Source organism: Aythya ferina (genome assembly GCF_964211825.1).
Source record: "Aythya ferina genome assembly, chromosome: 1".
NCBI lineage: Eukaryota > Metazoa > Chordata > Aves > Anseriformes > Anatidae > Aythya > Aythya ferina.
In genome coordinates, this window is record NC_140296.1 from 130,688,478 (window position 1) to 130,706,400 (window position 17,923).

The 17,923-nt window shown below is 39.8% G+C and overlaps 1 protein-coding gene across 1 annotated transcript in view; it reads left to right on the plus strand.

The window, feature by feature from the left end:
* Positions 1 to 13,870: 13,870 nt before the first annotated feature.
* The window catches only part of LOC311445804 (sulfotransferase 6B1-like), an 83,124-nt gene continuing 79,071 nt past the window's right edge, over positions 13,871 to 17,923 (plus strand). The window contains exon 1 of the mRNA XM_084538294.1: positions 13,871 to 14,129. The gene's annotated coding sequence lies outside the window, so the exon portion shown is untranslated. The remainder of the gene's footprint in view (positions 14,130 to 17,923) is intronic.

A 17,923-nucleotide genomic window follows, 5' to 3' on the forward strand; every position in this document is an offset into this window, starting at 1 on the left:
AGTAAGAGATTCATTTCAGTAGGTTGCGATGGGTCAAAGTGTAGCACGACAAAGTGGCTTGTGGTGTTTTGGGTTCTCCTCACTGGATTCCCACACTGGAGAAATGAGGATGAGTTATGATCTGCTGTTTGTCATTGCCAGAGACTTTATGGCTGCCTCTGTGCTAGTAAGCTCCATGGTGCCTGCATTGGCTCCCAGACATAGGAACCTCATCACTCATACCAGTAAGCTGTCAGTACAATCCCACGCCTTTGCCAGCTGGGGCCCTCCCAAATGGTTGCCAGGCACAGTTGAGGAAATAGAGCAATCCACGGATCATTCCTCAAAACATTTTTCATGTCATGTCAGTCTCTTGTTTTGGGCAGGATTTTCTTCATATGTATGTGGGCAAGACCAGTGGGAAATCATTTGGCATAGTTCATTGGTATAGATGTAGTCTCTGGGCCCAAAAGGTTTTGGAAAATGATAATGCTTTTAGTTTCTTTGTGAGTGTGAAGAAAATTGTTGCCAGTAGTTATGGTAGGCATAAGCGAACCAAAAAGCATCTGTAAAACTCTCATATTCTTTGAGATCAGAGCATGGGAATTGGGTCACTTACAAAAAGAGGTGAAGTAGTTTGGGACTTGTGTGAAGAAAAAGTGGTGGATTGGTTGGGCTTTTCTTGTTATTGTTTCCACACCTGACTTTTGACACTGACGTATTATGGTGTGGAGTGCCACAATATCAGCCCTGAGGGGTCACACAAATTACGGGCTTTCTGTTCGTGGACCTGAGGCACAGTGCTCTGAGTATGGCAGCAAATTAAGCTGTACAGTCACACGTGCTGTCTCCAACTACATGATTATACATTCTACCTCAAAAGAATATAAAAATAAATCAAAATCAAAATATTGCTAGCATTTTCTGTGGTATATGGTATATACCAGCAGGTACCTCAGTAGCAGTATTTGAGCTGACAAGATACACAAAGGTGTCTTTCTAACTGCTGGGAGAACTTCTTGCACTTCTCCCCTAGACAGACGTGAACTACAATGTGGAACATGGAGTACAGTGCTGTAGTTTGAATTGGGTCAATGCAGAGCTTACCTGCTTCCCCCTGCCTTACATGCGTCAGCAAACCATAGACTTAGCAGACTTTAGATTTCCTGCTCCATCCTGCCAAGAGGGTCCTTGGGCAGAACATGGGACGTTCAGATATTTGCAAGATGCACATTACAGAATCACAGAATTGTCTAGGTTGGAAAAGACCTCGGCACTGGAAGATCACCTAGTCCAACCTCTGACCTAACACTAACAAGTCCTCCACTAAACCATATCACTAAGCTCTACATCTAAACTTCTTCTAAAGACCTCCAGGGATGGCTGACTCAACCACTTCCCCGGGCAGCCCATTCCAGTGCCTAACAACCCTTTTGGTAAAGAAGTTTTTCCTAATATCCAACCTAAACCTCCCCTGGCACAACTTTAGCCCATTCCCCCTTGTCCTGTCACCAGGCATATGGGAGAACAGACCAACCCCCACCTTGCTACAGCCTCCTTTAATGTACCTATAGAGAGCAATAAGGTCACCGCTGAGCCTCCTTTTCTCCAGGCTGAACAATCCCAGCTCCTTCAGCTGTTCCTCATAAGACTTGTTCTCCAGACCCCTCACCAGCTTCATCGCCCTTCTCTGGACTCGCTCAAGCACCTCCATGTCCTTCTTGTAGTGAGGGGCCCAAAACTGAACACAGTACTCGTGGTGCAGCCTCACCAGAGCTGTGTACAGGGGGACAATCACTTCCCTAGCCCTGCTGGCCACACTGCTTCTTATACAAGCCAGGATGCTGTTGGCCTTCTTGGCCACCTGAGCACACTGCTGGCTCATGTTCAGCCTACTATCAACCAATTCTCCCAGGTCCTTCTCTGCCTGGCAGCTTTCCAACCACTCATCTCCCAGCCTGTAGCTCTGCTTAGGGTTATTGCGCCCCAGGTGCAGGACCTGGCACTTGGCCTTGTTGAACTTCATACAGTTGGCCTCAGCCCATCAGTCCACCCTATCCAGATCCTCCTGCAGAGCCTTCCTACTCTCGAGCAGATCGACACATGCACCTAACTTGGTGTCATCTGCAAACTTACTGAGGGTGCACTCTATCCCCTCATCCAGATAATCGATAAAGATACTAAAGAGGACCAGCCCCAGTACTGAGCCCTGGGGGATGCCACTAGTGACTGGCCTCCAACTGGATTCAACTCCATTCACCACAATTCTTTGGGCCCGGCTACCCAGCCAGTTTTCAACCCAACAAAGCATACTCCAGTCCAAGTCGTGAGCAGGCAGTTTCTTGAGGAGAATGTTGTGGGGAACAGTGTCAAAGGCCTTAGGAGTGTGTAAACAAGCCATTAAGAATGGAGTTGTCACAAGAAAGAAGCTCTTTCTGCAGCAATTAAGATGACCTCTACAGAGCAGTTAGATATGAGAGGATTGCACTGGCATTCATTTACTATGACCTGATAGAAGAAGGTCATCTCTTGCAGTGTGCACTTGTAGCTACAGCTGGTAGTCAGTTTTGGTGTAGGGGGGTTACTCTTAGTTTCGTAGTCATGCTGTTCACAATTACAGCAGTGACCAGGAAGAAGCTCTTAGGATCTGTGTTTCTGCAGACGTGGAAATTATAGCTAGAGATTCTCTGACAAAGGACATGGATAAATCTGTAAAAGGAAAAACATGGCTAATAAACACAGTTCTGTCTGAAGCAGGTGTGTTCAAGACTAACTGGAGGAACAGCATCAGTGAAATGTGTGAAGGCAGAGCAATGTTTGAGCAAGTTAACCTGTTTTGGAGAAGATCATGTTTTTGTCTAATCAGCACCATGATTTATTTTTTTTTCCATTTATTTATATATTTTCATGAAATGCAGACTGAAAATATCAGGAGGATAAGTCTTTGGACAATATTCCAAATATGTCCTAGCTGGAGCAAAGCAATAATGCAGGGACCCACCTTTGGTGTTTCCCCTCTTCCTTCTCTACATCTAGCTGGTGTCAGCCCTGGCTCTAGTTTTGGTCAGCAACTGAGGCTGACTCAGGACTGGCTCAAGGGAGAGATCCTACAGGGATGGAAGTGATCACCTAGTGACTGGCTTGAAAATGTTTCAAGCAGTTGAGAACAACACATTTCAGTTTTGCTGAAATATAATTTTTTTTTTTTTCAACAATAAAAATGAGGTGTAGTGGGATATCCTATTCCTGTGAGGAGCTCAGAAGAAAATCAGTGGAAATCTTTTTTTGCTTGATTTTAACTAGCTTTGAAAGAGTGAAGGAGGACCTATATTCACTTTCTCTCTTAAAGTCACCCTCCTGCAAAGCTGATGCCATCTATGTCAATCTATCTGTAATTTAGTCTGCAGCTCATTTTTTATGTGGATAGGTACAGTCTCTTTCATTTTTTGGTTTACTATTTTCTTCTCTCTCTCTCTCTTTTTTTTTTTTTTTTTTTTTTTAATTGTTGTTGTTTGTATCCACTTCAATCATAGTTTACAGTTAAAAACATTTTTTTTTCTCTTCTGAAAAACAAAAACAAAACAACCAACCAACCAAAAGAATGACAGCTGTGGCATGATGTTCTGAAGGCTGCAGGGAAGCAGAGGTCCTCAGCCGGTCCTCAGCCCTGCTACCGAGGTTGCAAACTCATGCTACTGGCACCCAACATGGGGTGGGCGGCTGCTTGCTGGGGTCTTTAGTTCAGCTGGTAGCAACTCTCCAGAAACTGCACCTGGTGGTGATGCCTTTGGGTTAGCACGATCTCGTGGCTGTCAGTGAGGGTACGGAGCTGCACAGGAGGCCACAGATGCAGCAATGTGATCCAGGTTTTGAACCAGAAACAGTAGATCCCATATTTTCTCATACTAACAGGTTGCCTTCTGCAAGTCTTCCACTGTGTCTAGGTTCCAGGCTCAGAGTTCTGATATTATGCATGTCCCAATGCATCTGGTGCAATTATTTCTCTCACTTCACTTTTCAACTGTTTTTGGTTTACTACCGTGGCTTTTCATTTACTTTTCCTGTATTTAATGCTTTTCAACACAAATATCTTCTTAATTTTTATTTTATTTATCTAAGGATTTTTTTGGTCATTCATATTCCTATTTTATTTATCTCAATTTACATTAAGACCATTTTCCTGTTTGCAACATCGGTTTATTTGTAGCATACCATGACTAGTCTGCTGTAAGTAGTACTAGAATGATTTATTTTGTGACCAGAACTGCAATTTGCCTCCTTCCAGTTCCTAAATTAGCTGCCATCTTTAATAAAGTCAAATGTTTTACAGCACAAAAATAAAATATCTTCACATCTATTCACCTCTGGGTTATCCTCAGTCCTTTCCCTGCAGCTGCTTTCCTGGCTGTGGAGCTCCCAAGGAAATACTGCCACCCGATGTTGCAGACAGGACAAGTTTTGCTAGTCCAAATCCAAACTCTGCAGTTGTGCTCAGCCAGATATTTTATTTTATTTTATTTTATTTTATTTTATTTTATTTTATTTTATTTTATTTATTTTATTTTATTTTATTTTATTTTATTTTATTTTATTTTATTTTATTTTATTTTATTTTATTTTATCTGTTTGGAGCACAGATGTTGAAACTGCCTGGACATTTTTCAAAGCTTGCTCCTGTCATGTAGCAGCTGACATTACCCTCACTGGAGCATAGGCAGAGCAGTGAAGATCTCTAGGGAGAAAACTGCTTTCTGGGGAGCACATGTCCACATCAGCATCCTCTGCCAGTGAAAAGCACCTTACATGGGACTGGAGCAGGAGCAGAAAGAGGTGAACTGGAGCAGCCCTTCACTGCTCTCATCATATACTTAAATACAGCCATGCGACTGACAGGGATTTTTCTTCCTTTCAAAGGACAATTAAGCCTTTGTTCTTTTGTTCTTGCTCATGTTAGCCTAGTAGAAGTGGAGAAAATAGTAGCAAAAGAGTTATTTTTCTGTATATTCATTACATTATCATGAAATCAAAGTTACTCACAGGCCCAAACTGCCTGTAGGTTACTGCAGGTTATTGTGAGGTTATTGTGCTCAGACTGACACTGTATCTCAGTACACAGCTCTCTCATGGGAGCAGTGCAACAGCACCCACACAGAAGTGCCTTTCTGCAGCACTTATTCTACTCTCCCCTCTAAAAGGCAGAGTTGAAAATGTGGGAGTGGACATTGAACAGCCTCTTGAAGACAGTGGAAATTAAGGATCGCTGGGCTGCTTGGTGAGGTTCCTGTGAATGTGAGTTCAATGCCATCCTTATGATGCATGTGTGTGGTAAGCATATGATCCTGGAAAAGAGGAGTTGTCTTTACTTGGATAGCATGCCCTACTCAGGGAAACATGCTTTTATATGTCCCAGTGCCAGTGTCTCCACAGGAGAAGGTGCTGCTTTGGGAAGAGCTGGTGGCCCTTGTATACCCCATCTGCGCTGTATTTCAGGGGCTGCCGAGTGCTTTGGAACAATTTTGAATGGAAAGTCATTATTATTTTCCAGGCATTACTAGAAGGATGAGAGAAGCACCTGGTTCTTACTATATAACAAACAGTGATACATACTGCAGGCTGGGTGCCATAGCTTCAAATGCCTTGCTCTGCAGCCGAGATATATCTTTTAATAGTATATGTTTTTACAACTCCCTGGAGTCCTGCTGTTCACTTATTTGATTTGTTTTTGTCTCTCATTTCTCTCTCTTTTTCTTTTAATGTCTCAAGACCTACTTAAAAGAGAGAGGAGTTTTTGTTGATTTCCTTTCTAGAACAAGCTGACAATCCTATATACCAAGACATTCCCCTGCACAGGTATTCTTACTCTTTGAGTCTCTTTTGGTTCATTATGTGTTGTTTGGGAGGAGGTCTGAAATAAAATGTGATAATCCCCTGACTATCATCTCACAATACAGGTGTTGACACTGAGGCATTCACCAGCACATGTAGCCTACCCCTACTGGCAATGTTTTGCTGGGCTATCGAATATCTGGGGTCCCTTTTTTCCTCCATCGTGCAGCAGTGCACAATGAAATAATTCCTGTAGCCATTTCAGATGGCATTTTCAAGCCTTAGATTGTGATCTGCAGGGAGGTGGGATCTTCCCCTCTCCTGTCACTGATGTTGAAAGTCTCTGCCTTGCATGTTTCTGCATGGCTAAATTAGCAGGTCCCTCCGCACTCAAGCAGGGCCAGCCAACCCCAACATCCCTGCCTCTTTCTGCACTCCTTGGACAGAGGTAATTTTTGATTTGGCAAAGCATTAAATTTTCTGACTAAGAAATCTGTGAAGAAATTGGAGTGTCAGCAGGTAATTTTATAGCTCTTAGGTTTCTTTCTGCAGCTGTAAATAGCAGAAGAGGCAGACCAGGACTTGTCCCCTCTGAGGATTCTAAATCCTCAAGTGATAAAAGTCAAGACTGTAAATCCTACCTGTATGTATTTTCAGCTAATACTGAAAAACAGATTAAACCAGTATGTTATAATTAAAAGAGATATCTAACAAGCAGAACCCTCTGGACAAAATGTGGTATTGTACATTGACTAGGAAAGCCTGCAGAAATTTTTACTTTTTATAACTTCAGTGACAGGATAACTTGTGAGTGGTATTTATTAAAATAGTGATCTTCTAGATGCTCTGTTCCAGAACAATAAGTCAACCAGCGTATCAATCTAACACATTTTTGAGAATCGACTGACAAGTTAAGAACTTGGGTACCTTATTTTCCCTATAAGGGAGAAATAAATATTCTAAGAGGTCTGGAAAAGGGTTGACTAGTTTTAATGTATTGAACCAATTGCTTTTAGAGGTCACCTCCTGTGTGTGTGAAAACAGTTGGACTGTTCCACTGTGTTCACTTGACACATCATCTGTATTGTTTTACTTTCATGCCTGCAAACAGGAAAGTACCAAAAGTGCTGACCTGAGAGCTGACAGTATCTGACTTGACCAAAGAGCGGCAGGCCCACACGGCCCTTTGAGGGAGGGGAGGCCTCTGTGGGAAAGAACTGCATCGGGAGGACCACAAGCAGCCCTTGTGCACACAGGAAACGTGGTGGCCATGTACATCTTAGGCATGATACCTGTTGACTGCTCACCTACATCAGGAAGGAGCTGATGTCATGATCATTCCTCACCCTCCCCTGCACCTTAACCCTCACTGAGAGCTTTTCTCAAAGAGAAGACAAATCTCCTGACTAAATCCCACAACCTTGTTAGGATGGATGTTACTAATGTGTTACTAATGAGAAAATTATCCAGAGAAGGAAGATAATGTGTCAGGTTTGTCTGAGCCACAGTGAAAACCAAGGTCACAGCTGAAATAAAAATATAGTCTCAGTTTACATGCCACATTCATCAGTGTGAAACACATAACCTCAGCAACTGAAAGCAAACCAAACACCTGGTTATGGAGTGTGCTCTTCTGCTTTCCTGTGCTACCCTGTAGATTAGATGCAGGAAAGCCTCACCAAGTATTTGCTCCAGAGCCACAGAAATAGTCTTCACACTTATTGTCTCAGAAACTGTGGTCATACGAGAGCAGATAGTGGTGTCATCAGAGGTAGAGGCTGTGTGCAAGTATTGTGAGCAGCAATTCTAGCTCTGCTGGTGACACAGCAGCTTTGGTAGAGGAAAAAGATCAACTATAATTTTCTCTCTGGCCAGTCTCTTTGTAGTAGACATTACAGAATAGATCAGTGCTCTTATTCTCTTAGTGCCATAGTTTACACCCTACTTGAATTCCTGATTTGCTGCCTACCAAAAAGCTGAATTTAAGCACTTTTTTTTTTTTAAAAAAAAAAAAACAACATCTTCAGGGGTCTGAACCTCTTGAGTGTTCTCAACAGCCTGTGTTGGGTTGGATCCCTGCCTGTCCAAGACTTCTGCATAAGGCACTAGGAACATCTGAGATCTCTGCCAGGGAAATTGGCAATGAACACTGAAAGATCCTGCTGTCCTATTGCGATACTTTGTTTAAAATTGGTCTGCAATGGCCTTCGTCATGTGGAGACCTTCCCCTGGGAGCTGTATTAGAACATGATGCTCCCCAGCATTGTCCTGGTTGTACAATGGAGAAATGATACACAGTTGAGAGGCACTGCTCAGGCTGTGTCCTGTTCCCAGTGTTGTATCCCTGGTGCCAATTTTAGTCTTTTACAGTGCTCAAAAAAAACAACCAACCAACCAATAAAAAAACGGTTAGGAAACCAACAGGAAACCTGTGAGTTTACTATTTCCAATACTATAATGGGTAACTTTGCCCTTCATAAAGAAACCTGAAGGAAAGAACGTCTTAATTAAGGTATAGCAATTATTTGAGGCAATACCAGTTTTAGCCACGGAACCTTTGGAAGGCATCACAGTAGGTATTACATGATGTCTTATATTATCATGTCATGATCTCAGTCCTAGCTGACGGGTTGAAGGAACCATAAACCCTACCTTCGTATGATGGTTTTTATTTTTATTGTTATTATATATATATATATTTGTATTTTTAAAGATGGCCTGTCAATGAGAGTAACAATAATTCTTGGAAATACATGTGGTGATGAAATAATTTCACTGATGATGTTGTGCACCTCATTTTAACTCCGAAGTTATCTGACTTCATGGATTTCATGGTCATTGGATCTTCTGCCACCTGCTAGGTTGAAGAAATCAGGATCACTGCCTGCCTGTAAGGTTGAAGAAAGCTATATTTGTACTTATTTGCCTCTACATAAATATATGCAGACCTATGATCATTATTCTCCTACTGCCTGATGAAATTTAAATTTGAGCTCCTCAACAGTGTCTGCAGTATGTATTGTAGTCCTTTAACAACTCAAGATAGCTTTTTCTCAGCCTTTTACTTTTTCAAAAGCTTTCTTGAAATGTGGGCAGCAAAGCAGCTTGTAGTATTCCTAAATGATTTGTCCCAGTACTAAATGCAGATTTAATAAAGTATGAACCATCATTGTCTGGATTTTATCCTAACAGAAGGTTATATTTTAATTACATCAATTCATGAAGAAGTTTTTACTTCCTTCTTCATAGGGCTTATTAAATCATTTCATATACTGAGAGTCTAATATTCTTATAGATCTCAAATGTCACATCAACTTTAATGGGTGTGTTTAGATTGCAGTGCTGTTCCACAGACTATGCCTAGGCCTCAAAACATGATCAAAACTTTATTAAGTTAAAATGTAGTCAGTTACTCTAAGCATGCTTCTTTTTGCTACCAGCTAACTGAGTCAGTTGAATGATAACTTTGGTTTGTACAGTGCAATCACAGCAGCCACACTAATATAGGCAAAAATCACAGGGCAGAAAGCAGCCTGTGTTTCAGCATAAGCAATTTTATACTCTTATAGTATGTATGGGAAATTCCGTCCAATAACTTAAAATGATATTTTTATTTTGTTCTTTGGATTTTCCACATGGTGGATGTTTGGCTATTACTTTTGGCTAGTCAAACTGTTTTGCATGTTCTCCCTTTCCCATGCAACGTGACCCTCCATGTAAAACAGAATTTATGGTGCAATAGTCAGCTGTGCAAATCTGTTGGGATAATCAAAAATGGGAAACTTTTTCAGCTGTCAAAAACGGTTAACAACAATTGTCTAAATGGGTAAATTACAATTCTTTTGGTAATTGTTATTAGTTTAGCCTAGAGCAATGCAGATGTTCTGCTGTCATGAAAAACAGATACTTGGAGATGGGAACAATGGGCTCAAATTAATTGTCTTTTCAAGTGAAAAACATACTTGGGAAACATCAAACATTTAACTAATGTCACAGAACAAATAATGAAATCCCTTATTCCAATGTTACTGCTACTACATATGCTGTAGATCTAATGTAATGATGTTATATTTTATTCATCCTGTTACTACCTTTCTTTCTTCCCAAAAATGGCTTTTCATTGTTTTATGTTCTGATTAGCTGGTCATTTAACAGACCTGGAGGAGAGGACAAGCTAATCAGGTGGTGTAAACTCCAGCTTCCACCCTGAGCCACAATACTAGTACTTTGATCCCTTGCAGATGTCAGCAGGCAGCAGGACAGTAATGCTACCAATTTCCTTTCCTTGTTAATCATGGCTGCAAGCATGGAATCTAATCTTTGTGGCAGTAATTCCATTTGAAACAGGAAATTTTCCAAATTAATAAGTTTCTTATGAAATCTCTCCTTTAGTTAGAGTATGGCATCAATGCTTAATGAATTGACATGTAAGAAGAACACATTTTATGTGTGACAGGGCTGAAGAAAATATGAATTGCTGTTTCAGATGGTTATAGCTGTGCCTCAATTCCGCTGATTCATGAGACAACCTACAGCCAATGGGTCATTGTTTCACGCAGGCAGGCTTGCGTAAGTTCATAAAGAATTAATCACTAATGATTTTACATTATAAAAAAAAAAAAAAAAAAAAAAAAAAAGGAAGAACAAAAAAGCCTAGTAGTCAGTGGGAAATTATATTTACAGGCACCCAGCATGCTTCCAAAGGTAAGTGAAGGGGGACTAGAGCCAGGGGACAGAAATGAAGTCTGGCAACATTGTTTTAAGATTAAAAAGATTTAGAAAAATCTACTATTGGCTAAATATATTAATTTTCTTTTAGATTTTAAGCAGAAATACAGAAAGTTTACTGCTGTCAACACCTAGACACATCTCAAAAGTCAGTTCCAAACCTGAATCTAAAGAGAGTTTTACTGAGAACCACTTGTTTACCTGGTTCATTTTTATTCATGAGTTTTCTGGTATATTTCTTACAGAGGGGTTTGATAATAAAGATATAAAAATATACTCCAAGTTTAGTTCATAAATGGCCTTGACAGTATGACGTAGCGTCAATCTACCATGACAGAGCGATTGTGCTGGTTTCATAAATATTTTGGGCTACCACTTCTACCTTTTTTTTCTTCTTCCATTTCTCTTTTTTCTCTGCATTGTGAGATCCTGCATCACATCCTTAGTGTTTCCCTGTGGAAAAACATGTTGAGAAGTCCTCCCCACCACAGGGGCAGTCAATGCTCTCTTGTATCCCAGTTTCTGACTTTTTTTTTTTTTGTGCTCCTCAGAGACAGTTACAGCACTATAGTGCTTCTGTCTGTTAATGTTCTTTAGAAGGTGCTGGGATAATTTCTTCTTTTTTTGTTACAACCTAGAGGGAAGTTACATCAATGGAAATATAAGAGCACCAGCTATGCTTTTCCCTTATCCTCTACTCCTGTCTGTATAGACCTCATTTAGAGTCTTTCTACCAAGCTCCATTGCCATTGGAGGAATGCTTCATTGCCATTGTAGTCCCACATTGTGTTTTTTTTTTTTGGCAACATCAGTTAGTTTTTTGGCCACAGCTGAAACTCAGCTGTGGTATGAAATGCAAAAGAGCTCATGTGACAAATTCACTTTTAACAATAGAGTTTGTATATATTAAGTCTTGCTTGGTCCTGGTGCCCAAGATGCAAAAGAGAAATAACAGGGAAGATGAAACATGGTGAAATACAGATGAAATAACAGCAGTTGGGATCCATGCTTTGCTAATGCATCCTTGGTACAGAGCCAGACCTACACTGCAATACTGAATCAGTGAGTAAAAATAAAACCTAGATGCCACAACATCCTCATGATCAATGTGCTCCTTTGCAAAGACCTAGCTTTTTCTACAATAGAAGTAATGATTCAATTTCTCTAACACCAAACCATGAGCTGTCTACTAAACAAAATTAAGTCAAGGAAAGAGAGAAATCTAATTATCACACATATAAATCTTGTTTTCAATAGTCCATATCTGGAAGTTCAATTTTAAGTGCAAATAGCTGTAGGTCTAATTTAGTGATAATACAAGCTACTTACGAAACAAAAACAAACCAACAAAACAGACCAGATGAGTCATGCTCCTTAGTGTATGAAGTTACATTTAATTTTATATTGAAATTATTGCATTATAATCACATTAAATTATTTTGTTTTAGCCAAAAAAATACAAGTCTTCTGTGCTGTTACTGGTTAGTAAGCAACAGTGGTTGGAAATCACAAAACTGCAAGAAATCATTTCCAATTTTTGAAGCTTTCCTAGTGCTTATAACAGAGGTAATATATTGACTACTCCGGTTTATCTTAACACTTGATCATGTTGCAAGTGATTTCATAACTCAAAAGGGATAAAGGAAGGTTTCTGTAGGTCTCAAACATCTGAGTCACTAGATGTGTGTGGTACATACAGAACTTCTTATGGGAATAAGTTTAGTATGGGTGTAACAAGGCATGAAGTCTTTCATATCCATTGAGGACAAAAGCTCATTTTGTAATCATTTATTTTGTAATCAAAAGTATTCAATGCATGGTTCAAAACCACTGTGTTGTACAGAAGCAGAATATTTCAGTTATGATACAAATAGGAGGCTTTGATGTAGAAAGAGAAACTTCAGTCAGTGCAAAGTAGCAGCTTCACAGTTCTAAAAATATGGTAATAGAATAATTGAACTGATGCATTGCAAGCACTAACCCTTAAACTATGTTTCTGGAAGGGGGCAGAGAAGTCAACATATTTCACTGTGTGTTGCTGGTATTTAGGCAGGTGGGTCTCTTGTGTTTATACAGGTCTAAGTTATTCATTGCTTAATGCACATCCCCTTGTCATTTTGATTTATCAGTCCTGATAATTTATTATGCATGGTTACTTACAGAACTCAATTTGAAAAACTAAGACAATAAGAATTAAAGCAAAATAATTCAGAAGGTGTCATGTCAGTTTTTTTCCTTGAAGTAGTCTTCACCCATTGATCTTTTCTTTCCTCCTTAACTAGTGATTTTAACAGACCTAATTATTTTTTTTTTTAGTTCTTTGTGAAAAGTGGTGAATTCTGTCCAGAGAAGGAAAGCATTCATGTTAACTTGTCTCTTAGAGCTTACCAGTGTAGAACATTAACTCTGTATTATGAGTTTTTGGCCCCACTTAAATGAATGCTGAAATCAATACTAAAATTGCATCCACTGAGTGTGATTAATACAAAACAAGCAAAGCGCATCAATAGTGGTGTTCCTCTTACATCAAAATATAGAAGGCTGAGGATATTAATGCCCAGAGACAAGAAGTAAATGCAGTTCTTTCAAAACGCATGGGAGAAAATAATCTTCTATGTGTATTATAAAGTAATCTCTAATTGTCATTAGTTCAATTACAGGAAGCTTTGTGCTAATCCTCTTACTTCTTGTCCAGGAACTATTCATCCAAAATCTGTGAAGAATCATATTCAAAAAGTGCAATTCTTGTGTCACTGGCATTTCCTGGGCTGCTCATTATACAGTGTTTGAAAATCCCAGGAAAAAAGAACATCGCTGAATATCCACAGGCATGTTTTACCACACTGCTGCTGCTGGAACTGTCTCAGCAAATGACAATTGTAACAAACAGAAGATGCATGACAAAAAGTGTCAGAACTAGAGCAAACCAAAGCTGGAGAAAGAATAAAGTCAGAGGGACAAGCAGGAATGGCAAATGCATGCATAGGTATTTAAGAAGCAAGTTTCTTTTCAAACAGAGACACATTAAACAGGACTGATATATGCCTGGTTTACACTATTGTCCCACATATTCCAATCCAGCTCCAAGATCTAGTTTCTAAATGCTGAATTTTCCTTTTTCTTAAAAAAAAAAAAAAAAGCTGTGATCTGCAAATGGTAATATCTTCTAGCCTTACAATGTTTTTTGCCTACTCTGATATTATCATGGGGAAAATAAGGTCTGAATCCAGCCAAACAACGTATGTTCAGCTAACTCTCAACCTCCAGACAGTATTCAGGACTCTTTTGGAAGGGATTAGTTTTAATGGATTTTGCTACTTTCTGCAGTGATTTCATACTAATTGTTAGTTGTTTTCACTTTTTTTTTTTTTCTCTCTCTCTCTTTCTAATTGAAGTTCTCTGGCTTTTACTTTTATCTATCAGTTCTTACACTGCCTTTTCTAAGCAACATTAATAAGACTAAGAGGACATTGTCTGAGATGAATGTAACATCTAGAAGACTCCCTCCTTCTTCAGCATTCAGTTCTGAATTAATCCACTGATTGCTTCAAGGTTTAACTCCTTTATACATGGATCTAATACAAAAAAATCTACATGTAAGTATGGTTGAATTCATATTGCTAAACCTCTCACTTTTTGGGAATATGATGTATAAAAGACTGGTGGCAGGCCTACATCTCTTTTATTTTATTTAAAAGAAATATTGATAGAAATGTTGAGGAAATATGAATTTTATCAACAATATTACCTATAAAGGAACAGTGGTTTTGGAAGAGAGTGGAGAGACAGAAAAATATGGTCTTCATTACCCAGTAGGTAAGATGGACTTTATATGTGTGAAACTGATGAAGAATCACAAGAAAAGAATCAAAAATCAAAAGAATCAAAGAAAGTGACAAGAATGACAAGTTCAGAAAAAAAAAAAAAAAGTTTGTTTTGTCTGTATCAATCCACTATATAAACCCTATCTATGTCATCTTGTTAATAAAAATTCTTGTACCAGCTGAATGTCAAATGAATGTTCTGAGATGGAGAAAATTAATTTGTCCTATACATATTCTGGACTAGATCCAAAAAGAGATTTGGTCACTGCACTGAACTTGTGTTGGCCCCATTTATGCTCAGATAGTGCTACCTAGTGCTACTTACATGTGAATATTAAGTAGCTCTGAAGCACCTGGGTACCTTAGTTCACATTGCTAAGCAGTAAAAGCATCTCTCAGTTTTTACCGTCATTACTCACATTCATCGTGCAGTGCTCTGCTTCTTCCCAAATCCCCAGGGAATGCTGGCATACTCCCAGCCGCTGCACTGCAAAGAACCTGCCTGCGCTTTCCCTTCAGAGCAGCAGCCCTGGCAAAAACACTGCCACACACTTACAGAAGAGATTTTGGCTCTGCTAATACAGGCAAGAATAACTATCCCAGGTGACACATGAGTAATAACACTCTGCTTGTTGCTGCTTTCAAGGCTTACCCATACTCATTTCCATCATCTTTCCAGGAAACACTAGGAACCACAGATGTGAGAACAATACAACAGGAAAATTCCAAACCAAAGCCAAAAGACCTTCCTCAGATCATACCTGCTGTCCCATCTCACTGCCATGAGCATTAGCAGCTGGATGTGGTAAGGTGGCAATGCCAGCAGCAGCAGGGAGGCAGGAGGTCATGAGAGGAGGGAGGGAATGGCTAAGTATAGACAAAGACCAGAATAGCATTACCTCCCTCTCCCCTTGAAAAGTTGCAAAAACTTTGATATCACCTTGAAGAAGGCCTTCCAACCTTACAGAAGTAGAAGTAGTAGTTACATCCATCTCCCAGGGAAGATGGATGCAGCTAACAGACTACTCACTTAGATAAAGCAGCACAGCTGTCTAGCATCTCTTTGCAGCATGCATTAAAGTAATCCACTTTAATGACCCACCATCAGGCACTTCCCTAATAGATGAGAGAGGAAGGTATTCAAGGTGGGAAACAAATCACTACAGGTGCACAATGAGGATGTGAAGGACAGCAGCATAAGCTCACTTCTTATTGCTAATTGCCTTGCCAATAATGTCTATGTTTGAACCCTGCACAAAAAGAACAGTTTATACAAGTGTGCTTTCATCCATGAGAAATCTCAAAGAGCACTGGCAGCGTAAGCTTTTGAAAAAACATGGCTAGTATTAGAAAAATGTCGTGGTTTAACCCGGCTGGCAGCTAAACACCATGCAGCCGTTTGCTCACCCTCCCCCTCCCTCTCTGGGACGTGGGAGAGAAATGGAAAGTGAAGCCTCTGAGTTGAGATAAAGACAGTTTAATAAGACTGGAAAATAATAATAATAATAATAATAATAATAATAATAATAATAATAATAATAATACAATGGTGATAATAGTACTACTAATAATAATATGTACAAACAAGTGATGCACAATTGCTCACCACCTGCTGGCCAATGCCCAGCCTAACCCCGAGCAGTCCGGCCCCCTCCCCCCAGCTAGCCACCCCTATATATTGTTTAGCATGACGTCAGATGGTATGGAATACCCCTTTGGCTAGTTTGGGTCACCTGTCCTGGGTCTGTCCCCTCCCAGCTCTTACTGCACCCCCAGCCTGCCTGTTGGCAGGACAGAGCAAAAGGCTGAGATGTCCTTGGCTTGGTATAAGCACTGCTCTGCAACAATTAAAACATCGGGGTGTTATCAGCACTCTTCTCATCCTAAGCCAAAACACAGCATTCCACCAGCTACTAGGAAGAAAATTCTGTTCTAACTGAAACCAGGACAAAAAAGAACCTGAAAGCACCATCTGGTCCATTCTCATATGCCAAAGTCAGATCAAGTCTGACCTGAGCTATATACATAGGCAATTTTTCTTCTCCATGGTCACCTCTGTCAAATCTATTCCAGTGGTTTACTGTCTTCATGATTAGAAAGCTTTTTATTTATTTATTTATTTGTTTGTTTGTTTTTGTAATGGCTACCATAAATCCCCCTTACTGTAATGCAGTCCCATTACTTCTTAAAACTGATGAGCTCTAAACTTGGAGAACCAATTATCCTCATCTACTGTATTTGTCTTTTGTGTGTTTGAACACTGTCATTGCAGTGTTCTTCTTTGATTGAACAGTCCTGATTCTTGCCTGGAACAACGCTGCATTTTAAAATACTTTTGTTGGCAGGGATCAAACTCCAAGAGACTTTCATGACTGAGATGCACCTTCCCCTCTATTATTCTCAGTGAGTTCCAGTTATCTCTGTGGTTTGAATAATAGGTTGTTACTCCCCATTTAAAAGGAGTACTCTCCTTTGCACTCTCATTTTATATTGTGTTATGTTGTTTTATATTATGCTATTTGTGTTTGCACTCACTAACTCTTTTTGAGCAATTTCTGGTCAGTTCTGCATGGCATTTTTGATACTTCACACACAGGGCTGCAATTTCCTGCCTGCTGTAGGAGCGCAAATGCAATGGAGATGCCTCAAGGCAAATTGGATTTCAGAATTTTAAAATTGCTGTCTATGTCCCCTTTCTAGGAGGTGCAATATGAAACCAATGCCAGTAAATCCTATGTTATTTCTGTAAAAATAGTCAGAGGAATTTTCACTACAAGTAGAGTCCATGGATAGATTTGTTTATTTTTGTATAAAGGGCCTCAGTTCACTTACAAATGAAGTTCAATCCCATTTTGTCAGTGTATTGCAGGGTAGTAAAATGTGAGCAGAGTGGCAGTAAATTCTCTCTAATATATGCATATTTATTTAGCTTTAAGTAGCTTCATGGTTCCTGGTTTCATAACCTCCCTTAGCTGCTTATTCTAATGGTTATAAAATTTTTCTCTCATTTAATCTAAATTTTCCCAACTGCAGTTTAAGCTCATTACTACTTGATCTGTCTTCTGTACTAATGAGAAAATGTTCCTGGTCCTCTTTAAAGCATATTTTTGTCCATTAGGAAAATATTAATGTCTCTTCCCAGTCTTTGCTCTCCTCTGCTGAAAATCCTCAGTCCTCAACATTGCTGGGCCTTTTCTAGGTCCTTTGTTTCTTTCTGTGAAGTCTTTAAATTGTGTCCCTTAAAGCAACACACCCAGACCGTAAATGCAGTACCTGCTGGTAAGTTCAGTACTCCTGTCTGGGAGCCAGCCACCACCATGGAGAAGTAACTTGTCTCCTGGTCTATCAACACTGCTCCTCCAGGCAGCACAGCAGAGCGCTCATGACTTGTGTGACAATGCCAACTTGCCTGGAGTTATCCACTGGGATAATAAGATCCTACCGTGTTACCATTTGCTATCTGCTGGCCAGGAACTGACTATGATATGACTGCTTTTGGTATGAGTATTGGTTGTTTCATTGTTCCACCAGTTATAGATTTCTGAGGCTGAAAGAACAGATTTTGT